Here is a 24490-nt window from a genome sequence, read left to right as displayed (position 1 = left end):
GTAGCCTTGAGCCAGACATGGAGTAAGACACCACATGCGCATTGGAGAGAACTTATACACAAAACATGAGCCTGCAACATTGCTAGTGGTGTATGTATTCGTTCATATATTAATAGGCCATAATCTACACTTCAGTCTGAACGTCATCCTCATATAAATAAGGTAACACTGAGTGAGAGGGTACATTGCAAAACACCTTCTAAAAAATGGGGTAGTTCTCCCCCCCCCCCCCTCAGCTAATGAATGATGGCAGATCATTAGCCTCTCCTGGGCTAAATCCCCACTCCGCACGCACAGCTCTCAGCACAGCCGGCCGAGGGGACTATTTTTAGAGATTGGGAAGATCTGCCAGACACCCAGCTGCCCATGACTCTCTCCATCAGAATGGAAGGAAGGTTACGCGGATGACGTCACGTGCCCAATACCCCGGGAACGGCGTCGGAGACTGATGTCCCATGAGGACAGCTTACACTTGTGTTTGCTGGCAGTCTGGAGGATTAAATCAGTCCTGTGACAGGGACAAAGGCAGAGGACACAGGGGATCTAACGGCTCAAGACAGGTTGTTCAGCAGAATGAAAAACAGCTTAACGGGATGTACACAGCACTGTAACCCGACTCACAGGGGCTTTAATACACGCTGCACGTAAGCGAAACATGTGCAGCAGTCACCGCGGTCAATCAGAAATTCACACTTAGGGGATCTATTTACTAAGCAGTGTTAGGAGACAGAGTGAAAAGTGATAATGTGCCAGCCAATCAGCTCCCAACTGTCATCTCACAGGCTGTGTTTGAAAAATGACAGTTGGGAGCTGATTGGCTGGCACCTTATCACTTTCTTATCACTTTTCACTATGTCTCCTAACACTGCTTAGTAAATAGACCCCTTAATTTCCCTCTTGCAAAGAATGAAAGTGATTGGCTACTGTGGCTAAGTGTAAATATTTCATAAAAAGGAAGTTTTAGCAAAACAGCGCAGGTGTCTCAGTGGTTTCCCTGTGTGTTTAGACTAGAGTGTGTAAGCCGACTCACATCTGTCCAATACGTTCAAATGGCGCACATCACATTGATCAGTGCAAGCCAGCAATGTAGTTTTAGTGCAAATTGGTTTTTATTATACTTATAATAGATAAACTTATAAATCTCAAATCACCAATTACATACAAATAAAATATAAAACAAAGAAAGCAAAACAAAGAACACAAGACACAAAAAACAAGGAAAATAATAAAATTATTTTTTTTTTATGAAATACAGCTCCGGGTTCAATAAAAGCCAACAGAGAAGCAACTACACACTATTAAATCTAAGGGCCAGTCGAATTATAGACCCCGAGGGCATCACAAACCATCAAGAGGCTTAGGAATTACATGCAGCAATAATATTTTTAAAGGTGCTCGAATCTTTGAAATCCAGCCAACGAAACCATGTATCCCTAAAAGCTGTGCCGTTGTCTTCTGTAGAAGACAGACTATCTTCCATTTCCATGTAGAGGTCAATCCTATCGAAGCAGTCTCTAACCGTTGGAGGAGATGAGGAGCGCCACTTTACCGGGATAACCGACTTAGCCGTATTATTTAAATGGCACAACGGGGACTTCGAGATGGGGACGGGGGATAGGTGAAACAGCCAGAACAACTGATCAGAAGGAACCGGTTCCCCAATTATAATTGCAGAGAGTTTAAGGCAGCAATGTAGTTTTGTTGCTCCTGGTTATTTTGTAAATGATAAAGAGTCACGCATTGAGTGAGAAAGGCGCACAGGACCTGGCAGGCAGGTGTTCTTTGGTGCGACTGAAGCAACAGTAAGAGAGGACACATCCTTTGCGATGTGGCCATATCACTCGTGCTGCCATCACACATTGACCCTCGCATCTCTGTGGGAAAACTTCCGGTACCAGTGATCGCAATGTGCCATCCCGTAATAGCACATGGCTTCCATGTCAAGGCATTGAATCCCCCCTACTCCCGTCTCCAGGAGGAACACTATTTAGCAATATGAGTACTTGTGTGGAAAGAACATATAAACAACCCAGGCACTGTAGCAGATGAAAATCATTGGTGATTTATTTAATAGAACGGGTGATAAACAGTTTCAGTAATTCAATCCAATAGGTCCACATGGATAGTTCCCGCAAGGAACCCCTAGTGGAGACTAACCCCTTAGCCTAGGGGGGTTAATGACTCAGCAAGGCAGTGGCCTAGCTTCACCTTCACTGGCAAGGGCACAGAATTACAAGACCTGGGGTAACTTATCCAAAGGAAGAGAACAAGGGTCCTCGCAGCCCTTCTCCCCCTGTCATAGGCAGCAGCCATTACTCCCTACATCAGCCTCAGCTGTGTTCTCCCTTGAACACTGAACTGCTCCTCCTTATACCCCCCAGAGCAGCATCAGGCTGTAGGGGTGTGTTCGGCTTACTTCGGTGTTCTTATGCTGGGTACACACTGTATATCAATATATCTGCTGCCCGCCGGCCAGTATGTACAGACGATATGTCTGTGAACCGGATCATTCAGACATATCGCATTGGCTGCGCTGCATAGCTGATGGACAGATGTGTCTGCAGACCCCTCGGCAAGTGTGCACGGGCGGTCTGCAGACCTCCCGTATACACAGTGGCAACTGCGGGGAGAGGGGGCGGCCAGACCAGCCTCGTTGCCAGCGGGTACCAGATAGGTAATGGCCGTTCAGCGTGTATCACTCGATCTGCACATTAGGATTCTAAGGCATAGGAATACAATATACATTTCCTAATTAAGGTGATTAATTCAGGCAAACAGAGTTACCCTTGTTTGGCTAGATGTGAAACAGAGGGGGGGGGGGCACTACAACTAGTGAGATCTCCTGTGGTTTAGGTAAACAAAGATATCTTCTGGTCACACAATAGTCTGGTATACATGACTTGATAATCTAATTATTGGTGTATACGGTTTCTACAGATCTAGAACACACAGACTTATAGATATATTGCGGCCACATCGGCGGGCTGTGTACCAACGTTATTTTAATTTATTTATTTTATTTATTACCAGTTATTTATATAGCGCACACATATTCCACAGCGCTTTACAGAGAATATTTGGCCATTCACATCAGTCCCTGCCCCAGTGGAGCTTACAATCTATGGTCCCTATCACATGCACACACACATACACACTAGGATTAATTTTAGTTGGGAGCCAATTAACCTACCAGTATAATTTTGGAGTGTGGGAGGAAACCGGAGTACCCGGGGGAAACCCACGCAAGCACAGGGAGAATATACAAACTCCGCACAGATAGGGCCAAGGTGGGAACCGAACCCATGACCTCAGTGCTGTGAGGCAGTAATGCTAACCACTACACTATCTGTGCTGCCTGCCTGTTATGTCTGAACAACGGCGCTCACAGACACATCGCATCGGCTGTGCGGCACAGATATCTGCTGGTGTGTACAGACTACTTGCCAATCACCCGTACACATGCTACAGGTACCTGGCAGGGAGTGACCGCTCAACTGGGCAAACAAATTTAAATGTCTGCCCAGTTTTGACGTCAGGGGCAGACGATTGGCAAGTGTATATGCACTTATCAGTCCTCAGATAGGTCAGCAGGTCCGACAACCTAGTGCAGCGATTCCCAACCTCGGTCCTCAATGCACACCAACAGTCCTGGTTTTAGTGATATCCATGCTTAAGCACAGATGGTTAAATCAAAATAACTGAGGTACTAATTAAGTCACCTGTGCTCAAGTATGGCTAGCCTTAAAACCTGGACTGTTAGTGTGCCTTGAGGACCGTGGTTGGGAACCCCTGACCTAGTGTGTTCCCAGGATTATTCCTTTGGCATAAGTAAATCATGGGAATCGCTGGGGCTACATGAACATAAGAGAACATGAGAATCTCATATTAGCAATACTAAGGTCACACACAGTATGGGGATGAGCAGAGACATGTTATGGGGGACGATAGAACTCACATACTGAATGTGGATAGTTATAATGAGTGCTAGGCAGGCACTCTAGGGGGACATGGGGATAAAAAGTACATATGAAATTGGTTTTGTCCCAGCAACCTTTAGCTAGCATTCATCCAGTGCATTCTATAAAATAATAGGTAGAAGCTGACTAGTTGCTATGGGCACCTTCTGCACTCTTTAGAAAGCTTGATACATTCCCCAAACCCCTCCCCCCACCATGCACATACATCCCATTAAAATGCTGCACACATATATTCGCATCCATGCACCTTGTAAAGACAAATCCCCCCCCCCCCCACTACAATACAGCATCAGGGATGTAGCAGGTATATGTGGCCATTTATGCATCATCCTATCCTTACTCAGAAACTGGATAGAAAAATAAATAAATGCACATTCAAACCTCTCTCTTACCATTTACATACATAACACATTTCTAATTAACAAGCTTCTGTCATTAACTGGGAATTAATGGAAGTAATTCCGGCTACAAAAGGTAATAAATAAAATGCGGTATTGGCACGCTAGGAGAAAGGACAAAACCAAAAACATTAGTACATCCTGTAAGTAACATTTTATACACAAAAAAAAAAAACATACAAAAAGTTTCATGAATCCAAGTAAAACAAGCGCCTGATAATTTGCCTCAGATTATACGCTGCTATAACAGCTGGAGGTACACACCACACACCCATTCACTAATAATCTAGTACTGGCAAACCGGGCACCAGCCTCCAGATTAACGTGCATGTTAGGGAGCACACATTAATGGCTAACATATGTCGTCTTCTAGTGCAGCACGCCAGACACCCGGTCACAGAGTTACACGCGGCGGAGGCACCGCACTCTACGCTGGCAGAGACATGTTCTGACATATGAGGAGAATAATGTCCCAGACTCTGCCAAGATCAATATCCTTCCAGCCTAATAACGTAACATTTTACTTGCTGGAAAACCGGCTCAGTGAGGGGAGTCTGTTTCCCGTCTGTGCACCAATGGCGGGAGGTTGAAGCCAGCACGTCTGCCGCCGGTGGCCAGGGCGGCGTCACCAGCTTTATAGAAGGCACGCAGAAAGTCACTAGTAATCTATTACCCTTAGCAATACCTGTATTAGGAGAATATAACAATTTCCTCACTTAAGTCTCTAGGACACCAATCTTCAAAGTACAGATTAACAGTGCCAACAAATACACAACGTTGTGGATGATATTCAGAGATGTGAGGCCCAGTGTTGCTTCCCATCTTGTTAGAGCACAGCAACGTTTTCCTAGTTTATGTTCCGGGTAACCCTCCAAGGTGCACGATTCTACTCTATGCGATGTGAATAGAGCCGGTAGATCGCTCCTGGAGCTATTCAATTGTGCGCGGTGTTTAGTCGGAGAATGCCCGTTCTCGCGACTAAACACCCTGTTTAAAGGCGCAATAACGGGCATGCCCAGACCTAACTTCCCGGCGCGATGCTGTTTTCCCGGCGCTAAGGGCAGAAAACAGCCTCGCGCCGGGACTTTTGTTGGATTTCTGCTCGCATCCCCGGAGGGATGCAAGAAGAAATCCTAGTCGGCCTTGGCAGCGCGGTGCATTGAATAGCTCCGGGAGCTCACTCCCGGCGCTGTTCACATTGCATAGAATAGAATCGTGCCCAATGTACTGTAGGCCCTCCGCCCTAGGCTCCGGACTATCCCTTATCCTGTTAGTGTAGACTCTGTGCAAAGACATTTTGAAACAGACACATAGTAGAAGCAGTGTGGTGGCCCAGGCTCTGCCTGCTCAGGGACAAAGGTCCATCCATCATCTCAAGTCACTGACTTCAGAACTCCCAGCCCAGGCCAGAGATTTTACGGCATCCCCATTCCCCTCTGAACACCTGCCACCAAATGCTTTTAGCTCCCAGCGTCACTCACCCGGACAACATAACGTGGAAATACTGGAAATCAGTAAACACGAGAATCTTAATTATCCACTTGAGGTTTCAATTTAAAGAAAAACACAACGTTTTTTTTTATAAAATATATTATACATATCATCCCTTATTTATATAGCAGCAATAAATTCTACGGTGCAGTGCAGCCAGAAAGTTTATTCAGGCCCATTACTGCACAAGTGGAGCTTACAATCTACCTCTCCTACCACAGTCACACAAATACTTACACAACAGACAAAAGTCATGGTAGGAGGAGCACCAATTTGGGACTACAGCAGCCTAGTCAGACACTCATGGACTGGACTAATCACCTAGAACAGGGGTGGGGAACCTTTTTTCTGCCGAGGGCCATTTTGATAAATATAAAACATTCTTCGCATGCTCGGTACAGGCCACTCCCCTCTGTGTGATGTCACATGGGGGCAGGGCCACAATTGCTGGTGATTACAGCAATGCCCGAAGCATCCTCAGGATGTTCCGGGGAACTGTTAGGGCAGCAGTGTGACCATCTGAAGCATCCTAAGGATGCTCCAGGCGGAACTGCTGCATAGATTCTGGCTGCAGGGTTCCAAAAAAGCTCAGACGGCCAGACCAGGGATGGGGTACCCGGGCCTGAGGTACCCCATCCCTGACCTAGAACCATATATACAATCAGAGTGATGGGAACAATATCCAGGATGCCAGTGAGGAATCTTACAAACACTACTGCCACATGAATCACAGCATTTATAATGGGCGAATCAATCCAGCACCATGGCAGATACATTGCGTTCCGGACCCTAACCTGGTACCCACCAAAACTGCAAGATTTGCCTAGCAACCCACAGGAAACCCTGTGACGTACAGCCTTCCGTATATGGCTGATATGTGCGCAGCTGAGCAATGCAGCGAGTCTTGCCGGTACTTTGCATAGGCAGGTCTTCAATTAGCGGCGGGGTTCACCCCGTGACTTATTGGCGACCAAAATCCCACAGCGCGGGGAAAAGCTATTCAATAAATTAGCATTTTCCCAAGGCGAAAAATCGGGACTCGCGCACGGAGACTCACTGACTCTGCGCAATCGATGCTTTTTGTTTGTTTGTTTTCTCTCCCCCCCGCGCGCGAGCCCGATTTGGTGGTTTTTACCTCGCACCTCCATGGGCTGCAAGGTAAAGTCCGACTTGCGCAGGAGGAATACCCGCTAATTGAATAGGTTCGGCGTGGCTAATTGAATATGCCTCATATAGTTGCTGGTTTCCAGAGCCAGCGCCAGAGTGGTAACACTGGAAACGTCCCTTTTGTTTAATATCGACCAACTGTACACAGGACCATTCCTCCACATCGTGCAACCTGCACAGCATTCTTGCCTTTTTCATGCTATTGTTAGCTTACTAAGCAAGGAATCATTTATGTGAATTGTAGTTTCCACAGTTTTCCCTCAACTTATCACGTTGGACCAGATGAAATTCCCGTCCAGGGACAAAATGGCTGGGGAAATGTAATTTGAACGGCACAAATAAACACAAAAATAAAAAGCGCAAACTTTAGACTCAATTGCAAAACAGACAATTGTCCGTGGCCTGTGAAACGTGAGCACTGCCTACTGCAGAGCGGGGAATGGTTACAAGGGTCATTTTGTCTGGACTTCGGTCTGCATTTACTCTGTATGAAATAACAGAGACCAGCACTTTGTGTCACCAGAGCCTGCAGCGTTTCTTCCACACTAGTCATTACGGCAGCCGGAGGAGTGTTCTGGCTACAGAGGAAAACTTCCTGCTGTATTATTTTCTCCATGGGTGACAGTCAGCCCTTAGCCTCTGACCAGCAAAGGAATCTATGGGACAGCAATAGCCAACGTGTGGAAATGAGTCATCCGAGAGCCGTACAGGATATTCACAACTTTACACTGAAACACAGCTCTGATGTATTCAGTGCGAGAAGCCAAAACTTGGCATTCCTTTATATAGGCAATAGGAGGAGAGAGTACACAGAACGCACACATCAAAGGGGAAGCGATTAGCTCTTTGAAGATGTTTTATTACTACAACCTAGCCTAAGCCCAGCAGCTGGATCTGAGGACAGATTGAACCTGTCTTTGTTGTCCTGCACTCCAGCCAGATGGTCGGTGCAAGGTGACTAGTCGGACAAGGACCTCAAACCCGGAGCTTAGTGCCTACAGTGTGACTGCATCTTCCAACCAGTTCCCATCATCAGATATCAACTGGTATCTGCAGTCTGTGGGGAATTCAATGCTCTTCGCGGGGATGTAGCTCTCAGATTAAATGCCCAGAGATATTCAATAGACTGCATTGCGTCAGGCACTTATGCCGGGAGATGAACCTTACCACGACTAATACCCGATGCTTAGTCGCAGTAAACTGCATCTCTTGGCTTAAGTGCTGGGCGCGATGCTGTTAACACCGCAACTAGCCCTAAGGCCCTAGTTTTGGCAACTGAATAGCTCCGGCCACTTAGCCCAGGAGATACTTCCCCGCAAAGAGAATTAAGTTCCCTCCCTTGAAATGACAAGTGCTACAATTTGTGGACAATCAGGCCTAAGATGACCTAAGCAAATAGATAGAGAACCATTACAAACTTCCATTTGTTTGCTTCAGTCATATACAGGGTAATGCTTTCCAGATTTGGCCGTAAAAATAATTAGTTTTCACCAAATATTCCAGCATTTCCCCCCTTGAGATGCACAAAGTCCCTGCTGTGGGGAACATTTAGATGTCAATGGACACTATTGGGAACATCCCCAAAATACAAAAAAGTGTCATACGAGGTGTCAAAACAATAAACAAATACTCAGACAGGAATACTGGTGACTGATATATAGTATGGGAGGGGGGGGGGGGATAAGGATGGAAGTACATGTAATAAGTGTGCAGCATTGCTACGAGCCAGTGCTCGCTCCTCCTCCTCCTCCTCCTCCTCCTCCTCTAGTGGGTGTTGCATATTGATGACATTCGGAACGCTGGTTTGGTCGTTAAGTCGACAATCACAAAATGAAACAAAGTCGACAATGGGATTTTCAATGCAAATCTAAGCTTGACCTTAATAGCAGCCTAACCCTAATATCCGGTGTGACAATTCTGACTTTCAACATTTGGAATGTTTATATGACAACTGCATATCCCACCGACTACCTCCAAGATGAAATATTCTCTAACATAGGTGTAAGCACCAGGTACACCTAATGCAGATAAAGATGTAGCGGCTGTTTGTTTGCTAGACAGTTGCCTGAAGGTACCTGTAGCTGCCGGCTTATAACAGGATAGAATTGGGCAGCAACATTGTGTACAATCGATAGTGTAGCGCCCTGTTAAGGTGCCTACTTACTAGGCGATTTTTTTTTACATTATCTGCCCTAATCCGACGCGTCGGAACGACAGATAGTGTAAAATGTCCTAATCATGAGTGTCCACTCACGATCACTATGCACGTACCCGCTGGTCGTACATCGCATCTCCAGATCTTGCCTGCTGAAGGCAAGATCTGGAAATCTCAGGCACAATGCATTGGAATAGTTAGGATGCACAATAGATTGTGGGTCAATTTGGATAGTTTTTACACCAAATCGTGACAACGACTGCAGGGGGAGAAATCGGACACGATATTGCATCGTCACCAGAGCGCCTAGTGTGTAGGCACCTTACAGTTTTGCTGTCGTACAGCTATTGGTTTCTGTTACATGAGAGATGCAATATCCTGCACAGGATCTTAACCGTAATGTAACAGAAGCGTATATGTAACCAGCAATCTAGTACGATTTATTAGATATAAAAATTATTTAACATTATATATTGCGCTGGGAGGTGCTCCCTGGAATCGAATATCTAGTACGGCTAATTAACAATAATTGGTTCCACCAATTTTCAGCAAGAGATTCCTTTGTGGGGCACGCTTTTGTATGTAAGTGGATAATGAATTCATATTAAAATATAACATTGTTCTTCCTTTAAAATAATGGGGTTACATTGGCTCTGATGTAGAGTGTATTGACAGAGCCACCTTATATAATCCTATTCAAAATCATGTAACATAAATATGAACATAATGGTGACTATGGCCCTGATTCAGAGCCGGATGCTCTGAATCAGGGCCCACCTCCATTAAAATGGAGCGTCCTTTTGGACGCTCGTATAGCTGTGGGTCACCACCCACAGCATATACGAGCGTCCAACAAGATCGTCGTGATGGTCTTGACCATCGCGACCATCGGACTTGCGAGTGAAACCCTGTGGTCGGGTTTCTCAACCGCAAGGCCAGGAGTGATTTTGGCTCTATCAGAGCCAAAATCACTCCCACTGACATCACTAGTGATGTCAGTGGGGCCGGCTTCAGACGGTAGGCGTTCCCATAGGAACGCCTCCGTCTGGCAGGCACGCCCCCGGAACGCCCACCAAAGGGGGCGTGCTGTCTATCAACATCGACAGCACACCCCCCTTGGTGCGAGACCTGGAGCGATGGAAAGTCCTTCGCTCGCCGGGTCTCGCGCATGCGCACGACGGAGCTCCCTCCGTCGTGCGCATGCGCAGTGGGGACCATCGACCCACTTGCAAGAGGGTCTGAATGACCCCCTATGACTGAATCAATACGTCTCTTAATGAGTATAATTAGCAGGTTTGGCACATTTGGTCATCTAATGCAGTAAATATATGTTAATAGATATGATATCAATGAGATAAATAGCCCTATGTGCAAAATTCCCTGTACATCAAATAGGTTTCTAAAGTTCATACACCTCAATAGCTCTTCACACACACTATTGTGTAATTGGTCACACATTAGATATTCCGGGATTAATTATATAGGTAACCTGCAGCTGACATCCTCCCCCTCGCAGTCCTAGCAACAGAAATATGATGGATGTAAAAGGGTTAAGGTGCGTATCCACTACACAACCTCACTGAGCAATTGCACCATTACGACATCGTAATCGTACAATCGCTTAGTAATCGGCCGCAAGGCGGGCACTTAAATGTCAAAAACGACCAGCGATGCGCGCGCCCGCTGGTCGTTTCTGATCTATCATCACCCGTACATGCTGGTGTCGAAGCTGGATTATTGACTGAGACAAGATCAGTTTAAAATTGGATTGCAACGACGCCATCTTGGAAATGAGATCGCAAGACGCCATTTTGAAAAGGCCGCCTAAGCACCATTTTAGATAAACTCACACTTTAGTACATGCGGCGATAGTACTATTAGCATCATGCGATTGCACCTTTCACCATTTCTCATACACACATTAATACGCACAGTTGCGCTGTTAACTAGTCGCATATTAGCGAATGCATAAGATCCTGTATGAAAACGCTGAATATTAGCTTCATGCACACGCATCTGCCCCAAGTTAACTAGCGTCTTTACATCAAACCCCACATAACTCACACATTACATATTCACATACAAGGTTCCATAAGCTTTAAGGTATAAGATTCAAGTATGCACATTTATTATCATTGCTAGGAAATAAAGGTTATTGTGTAACTAAGGTTTTATACGTGATAAGTAAGCCATGTCTGGTTTTGTACTGATACGTACTCTCTCAACAGTATTCCGGTAATATCGATGGAGAGATCGCATCATGCATTCTCAACTTATGGACCGCAGAGACTTCAAGCAACAAAATGTACATTATATGAACAACTGTTAGGATTTGCCTGAGGCGGGAAACCAGAGACCACCAGTTGTTAGAGGCTGGACTGTGTCTATTTGAACCAACCTGTTAAATGCCTTGTAACATATGCCCTCTCCTTTAGGACCAATGGTATTAGCAACAAACTTCTCTGTTGTGTTTATTTCTGGGGGGGTATAAATATGTGTACTCTGACCCTGGGTTCCTAGTCTTTGTGCTGAATGCTGATTGACGGGGGTTTCTTGCTGATGCCTAACATCTGGACCAGAGAGCGCTGCGTATGTATAATTGTACTTGGGTCTGTATAATTTCTTTGCACTAAGATTATATGAGGATCATAGCATGTAACTGCTGTACTTTTACTTGAATAATTCTTTGTGCTTTGGAACCACATGTTCTAGGTCTGGAGTCCTTATTTACTGTATGACTGCGTACGCAAAATAGCGTCATCCTTAGAGGTTTATAGGCAGGATATTAGAAGGTATAGGCAGGGGTATATAGAGGTTCAAAGGCAGTATCGTTACTGGTCAACCTGATGATCACGCCAAGTTCAGCATGTACGGGGATGATGGATGTGCCTACACTGAACGAGCGAACGTTCAGTGTAGGCACATCACAGGGGGAGAAACGACAGCACGATTACAATGTCATAATCATGCTCTCGTTTCTCCGTCTATTAGTGGATACGCACCTTAACACAGAAATACAATGTTGTAGTCCTCTTGGGGTAGTGTAAATATTAACCAGAATCTAAATACAATGTTGCAAAATTCTCCAAGGCTGCACTTCCATGCAATCACATTGAAGATATCCCGATACCCTCTATGCTTCTAAGCAAAAAATATGAACATAATCCATAAATGTCATATACTCAGTGACCATGTAAGTGAGGCATGTACAGCATACATAGATTGCTTATTGTTCTAGGAGATCTTGGGGGTGATAACATATAGCGATAAACATCTAAGCTCATATTAGAAGCATTATGGGATATCAGGATATTTACAATGCGATTGAATTTAAGTGCAACATTGTATTTTGGAATTACCCTTTTACATCCATCATATATTTGTTGCTAGGACTGCGAGGGGAGGGGGGTGAGGTAGAGCTGCAGGTTACCTATATAATTAATCCCGGAATATCTAATGTGTGACCAATTACACAATAGAGTATGTGTCAAGTGCTATTGAGGTGTATGAACTATAGAAACCTATTTGATGTACAGGGAATTTTGCAGATAAGATATCAATGATATATATATAGCCCTATCTATGAACATATATTTACTGCATTAGATGACCAAATGTGATTTAACCATTTCTTGTTCCAATACTCTACATCAGAGCCTACGTAACCCCATTATTTTAGGAAAAACAGGAAAAATTTATATTTTAATATGAATTAATTATCCACTTATTATATATATTATACAAAAGTGTCCCACAAAAAGGAATCGCTTGCTGATAAATGGTGGAACCAATTACTGTTAATTAGGAGAACTTTCCAGAACTGCAGATAAAAGCCTGCGATCCAGACGCCGGCTACTGTTCAGCATAAATATTTTTTTTTTATGAATTAGAATTTAATATAAAATATATTTAAAACTATTCTGGCATCTTGATCTTATATGGTTCTGCCATATTTGGTTATAGTATTGAATAGCATTATTATATAATTTTTACATATATCAAATTAGCGCAAAACCCATTAATTTGCTAGAAAATATATACATAAAAACGCAATACAATAGCTACATAATTGGATGCATTTAATACATAAATATGTCCAGTATTTAGGCCTTTCCTGCAGACTCTCCCCGCTGTAATGATCCCAGCATATGAGACAGGGAGAGAATGGGTGTTGTAGTGGGAGAAATACTTCAGACATCAGTGAGTAAGTCAAATCCCCACCCTTCTGTCCATGCTCCCTCTAACCCAATCCTCAGCATCACAGCCCACTCAATCCTCGTCTCCACCCCACTGATCCCCCCCCCTCTAATCCACTTACCATGTCCCATTCATCCCAACCTCTTCCCTCCATCATAATTAATCCTCCTCCACCCATTATTAACCCCCTCATCCTCATTTACCCCTAATTCCTGCATCAACTACTGATTTGTGCACCATCCTTTACCCTACCCCAACCACCTGTCATCTTATTACCCCCGTGCTGTGCCTCCGCATGTACAGAGAGGGGAAGTGATCACATACCAGCTCCCCCCACTACATCCATGCAGGAGAACACCAACCTGTCATCTTATTACCCCCGTGCTGTGCCTCCACATGTACAGAGAGGGGAACTGATCACATACCAGATCACCCCCCACTACATCCATGCAGGAGACCATCAACCTGTCATTATTACCCCCGTGCTGTGCCTCCACATGTACAGAGAGGGGAACTGATCACATAGCAGCTCCCCCCACTACATCCATGCAGGAGACCACCAACCTGTCATTATTACCCCCGTGCTGTGCCTCCACATGTACAGAGAGGGGAACTGATCACATACCAGCTCCCCTCACTACATCCATGCAGGAGACCACCAACCTGTCATTATTACCCCCGTGCTGCACCTCCACATGTACAGAGAGGGGAACTGATCACATACCAGATCCCCCCACTACATCCATACAGGAGACCACCAACCTGTCATTATTACCCCCGTGCTGTGCCTCCACATGTACAGAGAGGGGAACTGATCACATACCAGATCCCCCCCCACTACATCCATGCAGGAGACCATCAACCTGTCATTATTACCCCCATGCTGTGCCTCCACATGTACAGAGAGGGGAACTGATCACATACCAGCTCCCCCCACTACATCCATGCAGGAGACCACCAACCTGTCATTATTACCCCCGTGCTGTGCCTCCACATGTACAGAGAGGGGAACCGATCACATACCAGCTCCCCCCCCACTATATCCATGCAGGAGAACATTAACCTGTCATCTTATTACCCCCATGGGTGCACTCTATAAGTTATATCATTCTGATTCACAGTGGAACGATAGATCAAACAGATCGTGCAGTGCGTACACCAGAATGCGTATGCACAGTGGTCATTTATCGCACTGTCCCATCTGCTGTGCTGCAGCATGTAATACCACATCGCACCATCGTATGTGTTGATACATCGCATCGTCACTAGGTACACACATCGTATAACGTGGTACTCAAGGATGCCAGCCCATGTACAGGCAATTCTGGAGTCCATCAGATGCCAGTGCTTACTACAGCGCTCTCTGCCGCCATCACCTGATCACGTCATTCAAGGGCCAATATCCCGCTTTACTCCATGTGTCCGGAGAATATTCAGAGTCGTACTTTTAAAGGGTAATAAAACAGGAGCACAATAGACATTTTGACACCTGGGGGGCAATTCAATCGTTTGTAGCTCTGGTAAATCCAGCCCAAACTGTACAGAAGGTATTCCATTGTTTGGGTGACAGACCCTGACTATATGCACTCACCGTGGATTTATGCTCACACTCCCCTGCGGTGCAAAGCAGAAATCCATGTAACGTAGCGCATCAAGGCTGGTCGCACCATAACTGCAGCGCGCCCGCAACGTAGCACAGGAGAAGGTGCTTCACGCGGCTAATCCTGCGCAGCCACGGGAATTCATTGAATATCCAACAATCTAACCAACCCTCACCCTAAAGCAAGTTTGGCTTAAAAACAATGAAAACCCGATATCCAAAATTTGGTGTGGAGACATTAATCAGTTTCATTTGTTCAGGGCAGGACGAAACCCAGGGGAAAAGATATTGTCGTTGGAGCTCAATTTCATCATCTGTAGTCATCCTAAATTGAGGTTCTCTTTCTGCTTATTAGATGTCATTTAAATAACTTCTGATTGGCTCTGCTAGGTCAGTGTGCATGCTGGGAAATTGCATGGTAATTTACACAAGCTACAGTGGGAAATTGTCATTGATCTCTAATGCAGTATATAGTAATGTGGGTGGGTTATTTCTGAACATTAATTCTTCCCGCTGAGATAACTTGCTGCCTGCCGCCAAATCCATCTGTGGGGAAACGTCCTGCTTAAAAGCCATTCTGTTTGTGCTGTAATAGCAGCAGCTTAAGCAACGCACGAGAAAAAACTAAAATTCCCCTAAATGGCAGGATAGGCACGGTGCGTTGCAGGACTGAACATACAATGAGCTATTCACAGTCACTTCAATAGAAACTACAGTTACATAGCAACACTAACAGCATATTTCCCTGTAGTGAGCCACCTTTTACGGAGCATGTAATATTACGTAAGTTATAAAAAGATAAAAACACAACAAATCCAACATTCCGCCAACAGATCATCCCACCGCCGACCTGCGTGATGTGTCTAGTAGCGTAAGTAACACATCACCTCATCACTGAGCACCTTTTATATGGCTCAGCTGGCACTCTATTCTAGATCATACATTGGGGTACGATTTCAGCTTCACTTTCTAAATAGGACTCAAGAACCCCCCCCCAAAACCACCCCCCCTGCCTACATTAGCAAAACTGCAGGGATCTCACGTCCAGCAGAAACCCGGACGCATCAGCTGCTGCGGGCAATTCTCCTGGGCTGGAGAATAATTGTACAAACATAAACAGGTGTTTACAGGGGGGTTCAATAATAGATCACAAAAGGCACAAATCCCACACTGGGCTCATGTAGCTGTGTACAAAACAGTTCAATCTGGCAACGCCGGAGATTAATGGAGCATACACACGGTCAGATTTGTCAGATGAACGATTAAACGATTTGAACGATTTTACCAAAGTTTTGAACGATTTTTGACTGCATTAAAATGAATGGAATCGTCCAAGTCTGACTGCAAACACATCAGATGTCAGATATCGTTATCTGACCATCGGGAACGCGCATCGTTGATCGTCCAGGCATGTCAGATATGAACGATTTTCCTTCAGATATGAACGACTGAACGATTTTTAAATCGTTATCGTTCATATCTGAAGGAAAAATCTGACCGTGTGTATGCACCATTACTTGTTCAATATCAGAAGCATTTCCACATCTTTAACGGCACCTCATTGTCTACAATGCAATGAAATCACAATGCGTTATCGCGCATCAGACACACTGGAACGGAATAGGCAGCGTTCAAACTAAACGCACCACAGCATAAAACGCAAACATAAGTCACATAACCTGGTTCAACGATCTTAGCGTCCACAACCTCTGCCATGCGATATTAACGCCAGTCAGTACAAACTCTCATACTTGAATAAATGCTCTATATACGCCTCGCACGGTTGGGAAATATTCAAACGCTTATGGGTGTCAGTCACGGTAGAGTGACTATAAGCAGGTGTCCTCTATATGGGAACACAGTGCAATTAGCTAGAAAGTAACAATCATGTTTCCATGCATCCAATTCAGACAATGGAACAATTTATATTTGCAACAATTCCAAATCGTGAAATCCAACCATGAAGGAAAACAGCGCCATCATCAGCCGGTAAGACAAGTAGGCGCCTCCATAGGACTGCTCGGTATTATAATTTATAGACATGCCAAGATCGGTCTACATTATATTGTTTCACTGTTGAGAGGAGCTTGGAAACCATGCAGGGAATGAAGCTGTTTTTGCGCACCCAATTGCGCCTTAACTTAATAAACCCCATCCGGCTCGCAATACAGCCGCGGGCGAAGAGAACAGCTGAATCCCCCCCTATATGACTTCAATGAATGATGCCTCAGCCTCTAGACACACTTTGATCATGTCTCAGACATGCCTAATAGCCATTATTATATTTTACATGCTTGGGGCTTGACGGTAGCGCCTCGCAACTATCCTCCATCTGCTTTACAATGGCCACAATTCAATTCAAAGCGATAACGAATAGCCCCAGGAGGGAGCTCCCGGAGCCATTCAAGTCAGCAGGATGGTAAGCCAGAGAATGCTGGTTCTCGCGACTTAACCTGTGTGTTTAGTCGCGAGAACTGGCATTATTCGACTAAAGTGGCGGCCGCACGGCTGTTAACGCTGCGCTAAGCAGGAAAATAGCCGCCTAGGCATCACTTTAGTCGGTTTTCTCCACACAGCCCGATTAGGGTGCGAGCAGAAACCCTTCAGGTCGGACCAAACATTGCGCTGAATTGAATAGCTCCAGGAGCTCCCTCTCAGGGCTATTCAGCATCCCTTTGGACTCGATCCAATTGACCGCAAATTAAATAGCGCCGGGAGGGAGCTCCCGGAGCTAGTCAATCACCATGAAAGGAATAGAGCCATTTGAATTGAGTCTTGGCCAATGGCAGTTAGAGGACATCCTTAATTGCCCCATTAGCGAAAAGGCCATACATCACATGTCATAAAACAGTTTGGGCAGCACTATACTAACAGACTGATAAAGCAGTGCTGCACAGCATGATGGGGCCCATATAAAGGATTCATACACAGAGTGCTCCAGTGATGCAGAGACGGTGTAATGGTTAGCATTACTGCCTCACAGAACTGAGGTCGTGGGTTCCATTCCCACTATGTGGAGTTTGTATATTCTCACTGTGCTTGCGTGAGTTTCCTCCAACAATCCAAAAAATATGAGATATGGTAAGAACTTACCCTTGTTATCTCTATTTCTACGAAGTCCATAGGGTTCCACAGGACACCTTGGGTATAGGTGTGACGTCAGTCGCAGGGCACCAAAGAGTTAAGCTTTCAGCCTCCCAGGATGCACTAGGTCCCCCTCCTATACCCCGCCCCCGGGCCAAGGCACCTCAGTTAGTTACCAAGCCATAGGCCGGAGGAGGAGAAGGAAGAGAGAGAACAAAGATCTGGACACATACAAGAATCACATTCTCACCAGAGGGAGACGGAAAACCGGTGACCAGAGCAAAGCCCATCTGCAGCACAGGTGCGACAGGGCGGGAGTCCTGTGGAACCCTATGGACTTCGTAGAAATAGAGATAACAAGGGTAAGTTCTTACCATATCTCATATTTTCTACTTCAGGGTCCATAGGGTATCCACAGGATACCTTGGGGATGTCCCAAAGCAGTATCCTTTAAGGGTGGGGACGCTCCTGTGCAGAAAGGAGAATCCGCCGCCCGAAGGAAGCATCCTGAGAGGCGAAGGTGTCAAACCTGTAATACCTCACGAAGGTATGGACAGAAGACCACGTAGCAGCCTTGCAGATCTGAACTGCCGAGGCACCACGTCGAACTGCCCACGAAGGACCCACAGACCTAGTGGAATGAGCCTTCAGAGAAGGAGGGACCGGTAGGCCTTCATGAAGATAAGCTTCAGAAATAGCCATACGGATCCAGGCTGCCAAAGTTTGCTTTGAAGCAGGCCAACCCTTTTTACGGAAGCCAAAGAGGACAAACAAAGCGTCCGACTTCCTAAACGAAGAAGTGCGGTCAACATAAGTCCTTAAGGCCCGCACAACATCCAATGAGGCCTCACCCACGGAAAGACCCGGTGAGTTAAAGGCCGGAACAACTATTTCCTCGTTAATATGAAACTGGGAAATAACTTTGGGAAGAAACTCGGGCCGAGTGCGGAGCACTGCCCTGTTCCCATAAAAAAACAAGAAAGGGGGTCTACAAGAAAGAGCCCCTAACTCAGAAACACGTCTGGCCGAAGCAATAGCCAGAAGGAAAAACAGTCTTAGCTGTTAGCCATTTAAGATCCACTGAGCCCAGTGGTTCAAACGGCGGTCCTTGGAGAGCCCTCAGGACCACAGCCAAATCCCAAGGCGCCACAGGTGGAACAAAGGGCGGCTGAATGCGGAGAACACCCTGCATAAAGGTGCGCACATCCGGGATTGTAGCAATCCTACGGTGAAACCAGACAGATAGGGCCGAAACCTGTACCTTCAAAGAAGCAAGGCGAAGCCCATGATCTAGTCCCGCTTGCAGGAAGGCGAGAATCCGAGACAGACGAAACTCCCGCGGTGCATAACCTCTCGGTCGACACCACTGGAAGAACGTATGCCACACGCGATGGTATATCCTCGCGGAAGACGGTTTCCGAGCTCGTAACATGGTACGCACCACAGAGCTGGAAAACCCCCGGGACCTCAGCATGGCCGTCTCAACAGCCACGCCGTCAAAGACAGCCGAGTCAGGTCCGGGTGAAGGCAAGGACCCTGAGACAGAAGGTCCGGTCGTAGCGGCAACCGCAGAGGAATGTCCACGGACAGACCCTGAAGGTCTGAGAACCAGTGCCGTCTGGGCCACGCGGGAGCTATCAACAGGAGCGTCCCTCCTTCCTGTTTGAATTTCCGGATTACCCGTGGAAGAAGGGAGACCGGAGGGAACAGGTATGCGAACCGGAACGTCCACCGGACGGACAGAGCATCCACCAGAGACGCCCCTTTGTCTCTTGTGCGAGACCCGTACACCGGCAACTTGTTGTTGTGCCGGGACGCCATGAGGTCGATTTCTGGAAGACCCCACCTGTCCACCAGTAGTTGAAAAACGTCCGGGTGCAGGGACCATTCCCCCGGATGAACGTCCTGGCGACTTAGAAAGTCCGCCTCCCAATTGAGCACTCCCGGGATGAAGACCGCTGATATGGCCGGAAGATTGCGCTCCGCCCAAACCAGGATCCGAGAGACCTCTACGAGAGCCGCCCGACTGCGAGTTCCTCCTTGCCTGTTTATGTAGGCCACGGTGGTAGCGTTGTCCGACTGGACCTGCACCGGGCGACCCTGGAGAAACCGCTGTGCCTGCTGGAGAGCATTGAAGACCGCACGGAGTTCCAAGATATTTATTGGAAGCTCCGCTTCTGTCGGCGTCCACCTGCCCTGGAACAAGTGTGGACCCGAAACTGCTCCCCAGCCCCGAAGACTGGCGTCCGTTGTCAACAGGACCCAATTTGGAACCCAGAACGGACGTCCCTTGTTGAGGTGGGTCGTCTGTAACCACCACGTAAGGGACAGGCGAACCTCCTGGGTGAGCACAATCGTCTGGGACTTCAGAGACTGAGTCAGCCCGTTCCACTTGGACAGGATCAGGTGCTGCAGAGGTCTGGAGTGAAACTGGGCGTATTCCACCATGTCGAACACCGACACCATGGAGCCCAGTAACCTCATCGCCGAGTGTAAGGACACCCGGCGGCTGTGCAGACAACTGCGCACCCTTGACTGTAAAGCAGAGATCTTGTCCTCCGTCACGAAGATCCTTTGCTGTCCCGAGTCCAATAAGGCTCCAAGATGCAGAATCCTCCGAGACGGGATTAGAGTGGACTTCTGCCAGTTGATTAGCCAGCCGTGCCGTTGCAGCAGTGCAATGGTCAGGTCCAAGTGGCGTAACAGGAGCTCTGGAGATCCTGCCACCAATAACAGGTCGTCCAAATACGGCAACATGCGGACTCCCTGCAGCCGCAGAGAAGCCGCCATGACCGCCATCACCTTGGTGAAAACACGTGGTGCTGTTGCCAGGCCAAAAGGTAACGCCCGAAACTGGAAGTGGTCGCTGCTGATTGCAAACCTGAGGAACTGTTGATGGCGCCAAAGAATAGGGACATGCAGGTAAGCGTCCTGTATGTCCAATGACACCAAGTAGTCCCCAGGTTCCAGCGCCAGAATGATGGACCGTAGGGTCTCCATCCGAAACTTCGGGACCCGCAAAGACTTGTTGAGTGCTTTGAGGTTGAGTATCGGACGATATGACCCATTGGGTTTCTGTACCAAAAATAGATTTGAATAGAAACCCTGGCCCCTCTGGGAGAATGGAACCGCCACTATAACTCCAGCCTGGAGCATAGTGTGCAATACCTTCCGCAGCTCCGTAGCCTTGTTCCGGTCTGATGGGAGACCCGTGGTGAAGAAGCGAGCCGGGGGTCTGTGCCGGAAGGAGAGGGCGTATCCGTGGGAAACCACCTCCAGAACCCAAGTGTCTGTCGTAGTGGTCGACCAACACTGGGCGAACTGTAGCAGGCGGCCTCCCACCCTGGGATCCCCCAAAGGGAGGCCCGGACCGTCAGGCCGCAGGCTTGTCATCTGGCTTGGGGGCCGGACGTCTGGTACTCCATGCCTGCTTCCGGGGCTTGACCGATTTCTTAGGGCCAGCCTGTCGAGGAAACGACTGTGGTTTGGGCCTGCCCTGGGCCCTAGATGACCGAAAGGACGATGGTCCCGAACCAGAAGGAGCAGCGGCCGACGGGAGACAGGCAGATTTGGCTGCCGCCAGCGTGGCCACAATCTTATCCAGATCCGGACCGAAGAGAACTTCTCCGGTAAACGGCAACGCTTCCAGACCTTTCTTGGAATCTGCGTCCGCCTTCCAGGATCGCAGCCACAAGGTGCGACGAGCAGCTACCGCTGCTGAAGAAATTCTAGACACCAGAGTACTAATGTCTAGAGCCGCCTCGTTGATGTAGGTGGCCGAATCACGGAGATTGCCAATCAACTCCGCCTGATCGGCCGGACAGTCGGATTCAAAAGAAGCCTCTAATGAATCCGCCCAGCGCTCCATCGCTCTGGCAACCCAGCAAATGGCCATAGCCGGCCGTGCTGCCCCCCCTGCAAGGGAATAAGCGGACTTCAGGCAGATTTCTACCTTGCGGTCCGTAGCATCCTTAAGGGAGGACATGGATGGCATCGGCAATGTGGCACTACGGACAAGACGGGTCACGTGAGAATCCACCTGTGGAGGGGATTCCCACTTAGCAAAATAATTATCCGCGAACGGATAAGCCACCGCCAGGCGTCTCTGCGGCTGGTATCTTTTGCCAGGTTGTTTCCACGCCTCCTCTAAATGGTCCACCAACTGACCCGAAAGAGGAAAGACTGTGGCATCGCCCTTCACATCTTTGAAAAAGGCATACTTAGATTTAGCCGCTGGGGGAACTTCGTCCTCAATCACCAAGGCTGTGCGGACCGCCCGAATAAGTCCAGGAATATATACTTTGGACTTAGCATCAGCGTCCTTAGTATGGAGAGGTTCCTGATCGTAAGGATCTAGAATCTCCCCATCATCAGACGTCCCTTCGTCATCCTCATAAGGAGCGGACAGAGACGCCACCGGCCTTTTATGAGACCGCATCACAGACTCCCCTTGCAACACATCCGACAAGTGCTGTACAGAACTTGTCAGGGAGTTAACCCACGCTGGCTCCTGAGAACCCGGGAGCGGGGAAATAGGGAGACTGTGGGGTACCACCAATTGTCGTGGGAACCCCTGCATGGGTGACGACACCACAGACTGCTGGGACAAACCCATCGGAGTAAACGCGGGCTGCGGAGCTAACTGGCCCACTAAAGCTGTTAACGCCTGAGCGAAACAAGCCCAGGGCGGCTCCTGTACCGGTGCTGTAACCGTAATAGGCCGCGCCATGGACAAACACTGCCGGCAAAGGCCCTCCGCGCTACCCTCCCCCTCCGCTAACGGTACTTTGCACGTGGTACACTGTAGCCGGAGGGGAAAATCACTTTCAGACATGATGGCACCACGTATGTGACCTCTCTCACCAATTAAGTATTAAATAGGCGAGAGACCACCCTGCAGCACCGCACCGCAAGGGCTTTAGCAGAAAGAACAGGGACAGTAATAAAGCTGACAGTTTAGAGAAGAAAAGATTACAGGCAGCAGCGCTAGCACAGTCACATACAATGCAGAAAAATAACAATTCCTGCACTAACAGCGCTGATCACTCAACTACACAGACACAGGGCCTGGTAGGACACAGCGCTGCATACACAGACCTGACCACAGCGGAGGAGAGGTATGCGGGGGGACCCAGACCACGATGCTTCCGTCCAGCGCTTCCAGCAGCGTTCACCATGCGTTCTGGAGAAGATGGCCGCCGAGGAGCAGAGAGGAGGCTGGCCTGGGGGAGGAGCGCTGCCACAGGACCAGTCGGCAGCATGCAGAGAGGGCTGTGTGCAGCGGGGGAGGCGCCGGCTGTGAGACAGGGAAGGCGCGCTCCCCTGGCATGCATTTAACCCCTGGGACGCCGCAGCGCTACCGCTCTGCTGCGGTCTGCTGTCCCAGGGGGTAGTGGAAGCGCAGGTTGGTCGCCTGGCTCCACGCTGCAGCCAGTCCCCAGGGAGCCCCCTGCCTGGGGACTTAGGACCATGTGATCAGCGGGGACCCACCGCGGGACCCCGCTGCTTACCTCTGTCCCCCTTGAATCCGGCCATGGTCCGGAGCATCTGGGGTCACCGCTAGCTGTGACCCCAGACGCCCACCAGCATCCCCGGATCAGTACCGGCGTTCTGGTACCGGCGGGGTGTAGGGAAGACAGCATGGACGTCAGGACTGACTGTCCATGCTGTTCATCCAGATGTGCAGCCACAGCTGCATGAAGAATAAGCTTCAGGGGCTCTTCTAGCCCCCACTCCAACAGGTGCACCCGACTCCGGCCGGGCACCAAACTAAACTGAGGTGCCTTGGCCCGGGGGCGGGGTATAGGAGGGGGACCTAGTGCATCCTGGGAGGCTGAAAGCTTAACTCTTTGGTGCCCTGCGACTGACGTCACACCTATACCCAAGGTATCCTGTGGATACCCTATGGACCCTGAAGTAGAAATATACTGGTAGGTTAATTGGATCCCAACAAAAATGATCCCTAGCGTGTATGTGAATGCGATAGTGAATATTGGGCCTGATTCAGAGCCGTTCGCTATTTGTGGTCGTTCGTTCAAAAACAAGGGGTGGCTATTCAAATGATCCGTTCGCACATTGCAGTCTGTTCACACCTCTAAGTCTGAACGAGCGAGCAAAACATACGCTCGTTTTTTTGATAAAAACGCCCCCTGGCCGCACGCACCATACGTCATGTCCGCTATTTATTAGATTAATCGAGTACATCGTACAGCGTATGAACTGCTCGCTATTCTTGTGGTTGGTTTTTTCAACCGCTATTTTGCGAGCAGTTCTGAGTTAAAAAAAACCAAGTGACGTGGTCAATGACGCTGCTGTATTAATTATGCACTCCCTTAAAACGCCCGTTTTGACCTTTAAGCATGCCTGCGTTCGAATTCCACTCCCCCGTTTTCAAGCACCTTCCCCTGTTACCACCCACATA

At 47.9% G+C, this 24490-nt stretch overlaps 1 protein-coding gene across 1 annotated transcript in view; it reads right to left on the bottom strand.

The window, feature by feature from the left end:
• Positions 1-24490, bottom strand: part of PPP1CB (protein phosphatase 1 catalytic subunit beta) — a 69501-nt gene that overhangs the window by 26518 nt on the left and 18493 nt on the right. The window lies entirely within an intron of this gene.

Source organism: Taudactylus pleione, unplaced genomic scaffold, assembly GCF_031769625.1.
Source record: "Taudactylus pleione unplaced genomic scaffold, aTauple2 ptg000079l, whole genome shotgun sequence".
NCBI lineage: Eukaryota > Metazoa > Chordata > Amphibia > Anura > Myobatrachidae > Taudactylus > Taudactylus pleione.
Note: the sequence above shows the minus strand (reverse complement) of the source record. Positions and strands in the feature narration are given on the sequence as shown.